Source organism: Elgaria multicarinata, chromosome 1, assembly GCF_023053635.1.
Source record: "Elgaria multicarinata webbii isolate HBS135686 ecotype San Diego chromosome 1, rElgMul1.1.pri, whole genome shotgun sequence".
NCBI lineage: Eukaryota > Metazoa > Chordata > Lepidosauria > Squamata > Anguidae > Elgaria > Elgaria multicarinata.
Window position 1 is genome coordinate 145,897,305 of NC_086171.1, and position 7,751 is coordinate 145,905,055.

Consider the following 7,751-nt stretch of genomic DNA (forward strand, 5'->3'; position numbering starts at 1 on the left):
TTATCCTGTGGAGACATTTTTGATAGCTTTTAATACATACACAGCAAGAAAAAAAGTTACTGGGGGACCGAGGGAAGGGGAGAGTGAAGGACAAGTTGGTGTTACATACTCTGTGTGTGTGTGTGTGTGTGTGTGTGTGTGGCTTCTATAATCAGCTACAGGGTTATCATTATGTACGGTTCTCCAGATAGTCTGTGCAGAGCATTGAACAATCTTACCCCAAAGTAAAAGGAGAGTTTGTGAGCACTAATCAGGCAGGGGTGAATTTCACTCTGCCTGCTATTGTTGAGACATCATTTTATGCAATTTCAAAATATTGGCTATGTTCAATACTCTTTATGGGTAAATTTACTTTGTGTGAACCAGTCATCCAAACAATGGAAGAGCAATAGTACACAATATTAAACGGAATGTGGTTTAGAGAGGCTGGTCTAATCTTTATGACTCATCAGCAAGCTGGAGTGCTTGGATTTATGTCCATGGGGGGTCTAAACTGGCTTCACGCTATAATCTAAAAATAAACAGGTTTGTGGATCGCATGCTCCAGTGAGCAAAATCCAGGGATAAAGGAAAGGAGTAAGTTTTGGGCTCTCTGTCCCACACACAGAAATAGAATGTAAGTGCAATGCCATCTTTCCCAGCCAATCTTTCTCCTTTTTGTGTCCACCCCACGCTATTAGCAGCCGCAGAAATGTAGCACGGAGAGAGGCAAAGAAATTTGATTCAAAAGGCACCAGCTTGTCCTTAAGAAGGTTCCATGCAGCAGCCTAGATGGAAATGGAAAGTATGAACCCACACTCACACACGATATTCAACTCTTTAAAACAAAATGCACTTGCTTTTCAAACAATCATGAAAAAGGATCCACTTAACGCTATATTATTATCATCACGAATATCCTTTGAAAGCAAACTTGCGAGAAGATGCGTTTGGGCCAAAATGAAATAAAATAATCACGCCTGCAGCGAAGCCATCCAACTTCTGCCACTCCTTCAAGACAGTCCAAGGCTGTTTTCTCAGACGTAAAGCCCCCACTGTATTCAACGAAGCTTACTGTTAAGTGTATATATCTATGCATTGAATGTGCAGCCCGCATCTCTCACTAGCTGCGCCCACGAGGGCGATTCGCTTCGAAGGATCAGAATGTGAGAAGGAGCGAATAAATTGGACGGCTGAATCGAAGTCAGGGGGGGAGTCATGGTAGCATGCAAGCATTGTCCAGCATGCTATAACCTAAGGCAGATTTCTGCAACTGAGAGCCTTCCAGATGTTCCGGACTATAACTCCGACACATCTGGGGGGGAGCGAGGAAAACAGAGATCAAACCCCGGCAGTGAGCGACTCTTCTCACTTTGCGATCCCCGCCCGCTGTTACCGCAGCCTCAGCCCGCTTGGCTGGGATACTTACTTAACTCAGCCGCCCGCGGCTTCAGGTTTACGCCATCTGCTTACGGTGAGAAAGAAAGAAAACGCCACACGCGGAACTCTCAGGCAGCGGCAGAAGCAAGAGCCGCCGGCAAAGCCAATAGCTCCGCTTCCGAAGACGGCAGGCAGGCAGGCAAGCAGGCAGGCTTGCTTGCAAGCACAGGTCCACGCCGCTCAACGTCGGTAACAGCAGCGGCGCCCTCCAGCGGAGAAAGTACAGACCAGCAGCTGGAGACGAGCAAAGGAGGGGCGGGGAAGACTGGGAAAAGGTGCCGGAGTCTTTTTAATTAATTTATTTTTCTGCCAATCAAAGGGCTGCTGCAAGTCCAACATCGCCGCGACGTCCTTCTTTCTCGTAAACCCCTTCCATCAAGCAGGATATAACACTTTTAAAACGGTATGAAAACTGTATATGTAATGTGTCCTGGGCCTGAACAGTTGTCATAACCATTATAAACCGTTATAAGCAGTAGTGCAGATTCTGAAGGGAAACAAAGCAGAGCAGCTGCGGCCCCTTAATAGGGACGGACTATAGTTGCTGGGGGGGGGGGGGTCTAATCCCAAGAAGAGAAAGAATAACCGCACAGCGCCCTCTAATGGCAAACACGTGTAGTGTCTCATACAGAGACCGGGTGTAGAAAGTGTCCTCTTTTAGCCCTTGGGCCTAGTCAATTTCAGAGAAACGGGGGTGGGGGGGCGCGCAAAGCCAAAAGTGGCCGGGCTAAAATACTAAAAGAAAACCCAGCATATTTTACCTTAAAACTCTTGTTGCCAGTATCTAAGCCTTTGGAAAGCCATTAAAATAATTAGTAAGGAAGGGGTGGGGGTGGGGGAAACTGCACAAAAGCTGGGAAACCACCAAAAGATCAGTGGTTGGGAGAAAGGGGGTGGAGCCTGGGGATGTGGGCTACCAGACTAGGATCCTAGGAGGACCAGCTTTGGTTGCTGGGCCGGAGGCTCCCATCCCTGCTTTAACACAAGAGAGCAAATTATCTGAACACTTACACATGAGCAATTGTATTGCAGCCATTTCTCTAGGCTTGGGGTGTTTCCAGATGTTGTTGTTGTTATTATTATTATTATTATTATTATTATTATTTATTTATTTATTTATATAGCACCATCAATGTACATGGTGCTGTACAGAGTAAAACAGTAAACAGCAAGACCCTGCCGCATAGGCTTACAATCTAATAAAATTATAGTAAAACAATAAGGAGGGGAAGAGAATGCAAACAGGTACAGGGTAGGGTAAGCAGGCACAGGGTAGGGTAAAACTAACAGTAGAAAGTAACAGTAGAAGTCTGCACAACATCAAGTTTTAAAAGCTTTAGGAAAAAGAAAAGTTTTTAGTTGAGCTTTAAAAGCTGCGGTTGAACTTGTAGTTCTCAAATGTTCTGGAAGAGCGTTCCAGGCGTAAGGGGCAGCAGACGAAAATGGACGAAGCCGAGCAAGGGAAGTAGAGGCCCTTGGGCAGGCGAGAAACATGGCATCAGAGGAGCGAAGAGCACGAGCGGGGCAGTAGTGTGAGATGAGAGAGGAGAGATAGGAAGGAGCTAGACCGTGAAGAGCTTTGAAGGTTAACAGGAGAAGTTTATATTGGATTCTGAAGTGAATTGGAAGCCAATGAAGAGATTTCAGAAGCGGAGTAACATGGTTGGAGTGGCGAGCCAAGAAGATGATCTTTGCGGCAGAGTGGTGAACAGAAACCAACGGACTGATGTGAGAAGAAGGAAGGCCAGAGAGAAGAAGGTTGCAGTAGTCCAACCGTGAAATAACCAGTGCATGAACAAGCGTCTTGGCAGAAGAGACAGACAAAAATGATCGAATCCTGGCAATATTATACAGGAAAAATCGACAAGATTTAGCTACTGCCTCAATATGAGGAATAAAGGAGAGCGAGGAGTCGAAGATAAAGCCAAGGCTACGAGCTTCCTTGACCGGAGTAAGCGTAACATCATTGACAGTAAGAGAGAATGAGAGATGAGGAGAAGGTTTAGGAGGAAAAACAAGCAATTCAGTCTTTGCCATGTTAAGCTTCAAGCGACGATGAAGCAGCCAAGCTGAGATATCTGAAAGACATGCCGAGATACGATCGTGAACATCAGGAGAAAGTTCCGGAGATGACAGATATAGTTGTGTATCATCGGCGTACAGATGATATTGGAGGCCATGAGATTGAATAAGCTTGCCCAAGGGCAACATGTATAAGGAAAACAACAACGGGCCAAGCACCGAGCCTTGCGGAACCCCTACTGAAAGGGGAAAGGAGGAAGACGAGCTGCCATTAGTCAACACGCTGAAAGAGCGACCCGCTAGATAGGAGGCAAACCAGTTATAGACAGAGCCACAAAGTCCAAGGTCATGAAGGGAATCTAAGAGAAGATCATGATCAACCTGGCTTACCTCACAGGATTGTTCTGACATAAAATATTTGTGTGTAGTGACAGTGGGTAGCCTAGAATGTAAGCCTATGCGGCAGGGTCTTGCTATTTACTGTTTTACGCTGTACAGCACCATGTACATAGATGGTGCTATATAAATAAATAATAATAATAATAATACACCCATGTATGCCATCCTAAACTCAATGGAAGAAGAGAAGGATACAAATCTTTGAAACATTAAAGCGTCATGAAGTGCATAGCCTGCCGTTTATGGTGCTTGGCCAGGCTCATTTTGAACACTGTTTATAACAGATTGTAGGGCAATTTTGCTATTTTTGAACAGACCTTTAATGTAAAGAGCAGATACCTTTAGATTATAAACCTGTGGGCAGAGACTGACTTTTTCCCCTGATTGATTATAAGCCGCAATCTATCATTTGGGGCTGAGGTGCAGGATAAAAATGTGTTAAATAAATGAATAAGTCCGCTTCTAGTAATTTTCATCTTCAGCAGCAGCATGTCTTTCATAACATTAAAAGGTCTTAGGACTAAATCCTACGCATGTTTAGTCAGAAAAAAGTCCTACAACTCCCAGCATTCCCTAACTGGCTCTTCTTATTTTCTTATGATGGCCTTCCACCAGCAGGAAGAAACAGTTTAAACAGGCATTTGACCTATCGACCTTTGGAGTTTTTTTAGTGCTGTTCTGTGCTTCTAATCTGTATTTATTTATCACTTATTTCTGTACTGTCCAATAGCAGAAACTCTCTGAGCTGTTTACAACAATACCACAAAATACACCATAAAATACAATATAAAATGTAAACGTTTAAAACTACAATATAAAAGTATAATAACCCAGATTAAAACCTGGCAGCGATGCAGAGATTTAAAATACAATAAGAGATTTAAAACAACAAAGCTGAGAGTGTAATCCTATGTCCCCTAGGCAGTGTCTGAGAGGACATAGGATTGTTTGTTTTCTAGGATTCAAGCTCAGAACCAGGGCTTCAACCTCGAAGCCCAGAAACTGTGCTCCACCCCAGCTCCACCTCCATGCTTAGAAACAGAGTGCAGGGGAGGAGACCGGGGATGCTGCCTTACACAGCTTCCTATGCAGGCCCCAGCTTCCTTCCCTCCCTCTTGGAAGTGTCCTGCCTAGAATGAGAAATCACCTGTTTAGCTAAAATGCTAGATCTCGTGCTCTGTCCACCTTGCATTGGATACTCAGCAGCCTCCAACTTCAGAAACTGCAGACTATCTCGATTAGCTCAGGCCTTGCAATGATACTGAAATGACATGAATACTGCACATTTTCCCCTTTCCTTTTGTCCCCAACTCTACTTTAGATTCAGTTCTTTTCACAGTAGTTCATTTGAAATGGCTTGGGGGCTGTCTACATGGCGCTTCTTTCACTGTTGATCCCCCTAAAAACCTGCATCGTCGCAGTTCTGAAACAACAAATACCGCAATACACAGGCAGGATTTAACGTGGAATATCCTACTCCTAAACTTTGCAGGATTGGTTACATGGCTGTAATGTGCAACAAATGGTGACGAATGATGGGGTTCTGAAAGTAATTTTAGCAGGGAAAGGGTGCCTTCATGCACCTATGCAGCTTCAAATCAACAGGTGCCCACCCTCTCTCAGCTGTACTCCTTCGTAGCTGTGAAGCTTTGAATCAAAAGGCTTCCCCCCTCCCACGGGCTCATAAAGTGAAATGGAGGGGTTACTTCTGAGTAGATATGCAAACATCCACCTTCACACCCCTCTTCTCCCTGAGGTGGGGGGGGCACCCCGAAGTGCACAACTGCATAACTGCAGTAAAGTGTGGAAAGGCAGCAATTGAGCCCATAGAATCATAGAATAGTAGAGTTGGAGGGGACCTATAAGGCCATCGAGTCCAACCCCCTGCTCAAGTTTCAACTTTCAACCCCACATTCAAGTTTCAAAGTATCAGGGCTGTCTCCACTCCTGGACTCGGTAAAGTGCAATGAAAGGCAATAAATTACTTCTGGATATTTTATTTATTTATTACATTTTTATACCGCCCAATAGCCGAAGCTCTCTGGGCGGTTCACAAAAATTAAAACCATAATAAAACAACCAACAGTGTAAAAACACAAATACAAAATACAGTATAAAAAGCGCAACCAGGATAAAATTGATATAAGATTAAAATACAGAGTTAGAACAGTAAAATTTAAATTTAAGGTCTTCAGCTGGTGATGAAAGGAGTACAGTGTAGGCGCCAGGTGGACCTCTCTGGGGAACTCATTCCACAGCCGGGGTGCCACAGCGGAGAAAGCCCTCCTCCTAATAGCCACCTGCCTCACTTCCTTTGGCAGGGGCTCACGGAGAAGTGGATGATCTTAAGGTCCGGGCAGGTACATATGGGAGGAGGCATTCCTTCAAATAACCTGGCCCCAAACCATTTAGGGCTTTGAATGTCAGTACCAGCACTTTGAATCTGGCCCGGACCTGGACTGGCAGCCAATGAAGTTGTAAAAGGACTGGCGTAATGTGGTCTCGCCGGCCAGCAATGGTTAGCCCTCTGCTCCCCGCCCCACCCCATTTCCTTCGGCCAGTCAGCGCCGCTTCCACCAGCCAGCACCAAAGCCAGCTGAGGTCACACAGACTCCCAAGCTACAGCACCCAGAAACCGTATCAGCCGGCCTGCTTTGGATTTGGAAGCGAATCCAAAGCGAGCCGGGGCAGTACTGAGGTGCCCCAAGTCAAATTGCTGCTGATTTGGAAGCTCCAAATTGGCCTTCGAGTCAAGCCCTCCTCACCACCATTCTCACTAGCTGCTATTGTTCCTCATCCTCTTTCTTATCATTGCTTGCTTAATAGTCAGAGAGCCTCTCAGCCTATTTTGGCACCCTAGACAAGGTGGTGTTTTGGTGCTTCATGTGTCCTCTCCTCTCTCTTGCCTCCACTCCTGGTGGCAGCTACTGCCACTGTCACCACCACTACCCTCTTCCTCCTAGCATTCCCACCCCCAGCTGCCACCACCCACCTTCTTTTGGGGCACTGCTGTTGCCTCCTCCTTGTCCTCCTTGCTTTCCCTTCCCTATGCATCATCACATTGGCCTCTTCCTCCTCCTCCTCCTCTTCTTCCCTTCTCCTCGCGACCCCTAGCCACCACCATCCTCCACTCTTCTTGCTTCCTCCCTGGCCACCATCTGACTGCCTTGCTTGCTGTGAAGAGTCCTTCCTAGCTAGGCATTCTTGGTGAGGAATGCCATGTGCTGCCACAGAGCAGGCCATCTCCAAGACCATCTCAGTGCCTCACTATGAAGAAGGATCTCTCACAGTGAGGCATTTAGGCTGCTGCTGCCGCCACTGCCAAGCAGTCTCTCTGAAGAGCCTCCTGGGCAACTTTTTTGCTCTGGAATTGCTGCAACAGGGAAGCAGCTGGCAGGGCTTCCCAGAGAGCCTGCCCCTGCCCCATGCCTCACTCTGAGGAGTTCTCAGAGTGAGGCATGGGGTGGGGGGCACTCTGGAGAGCTGTGCTGGGCATTCTCCAGCAGGAGAGCACCCAACACAGCTCTCCCCAGTGCTGGACAGGCCAACGCTTCACTCTGAGAACCCCTCAGAGCTCAGCGTTGGCCTGGCACTCCATGCACTAACTAGGAGAATCCAGACTGCTACTGCCACCACCACTGCTAACATCACCACCTTCAGAAGGTCGTTTGCCACCCCCTGAACTAGATGGGCTCCTGCTATGATGTGGGCCCTGGCAGGTGCCCAACCATGCCTACAAGTGACGCCAGACCTGTGAGGTCCCCTGAACTACAAGTTTCTCTCTCATTGGGAAGTCTGGGCCCGATTCAAAGTGCTGGTATTAACATTTAAAGCCCTAAACGGCTTGGGGCCAGGTTATCTGAAGGAAAGCCTCCTCCCATATGTACCTGCTTGGACCCTAAGGTCATCCT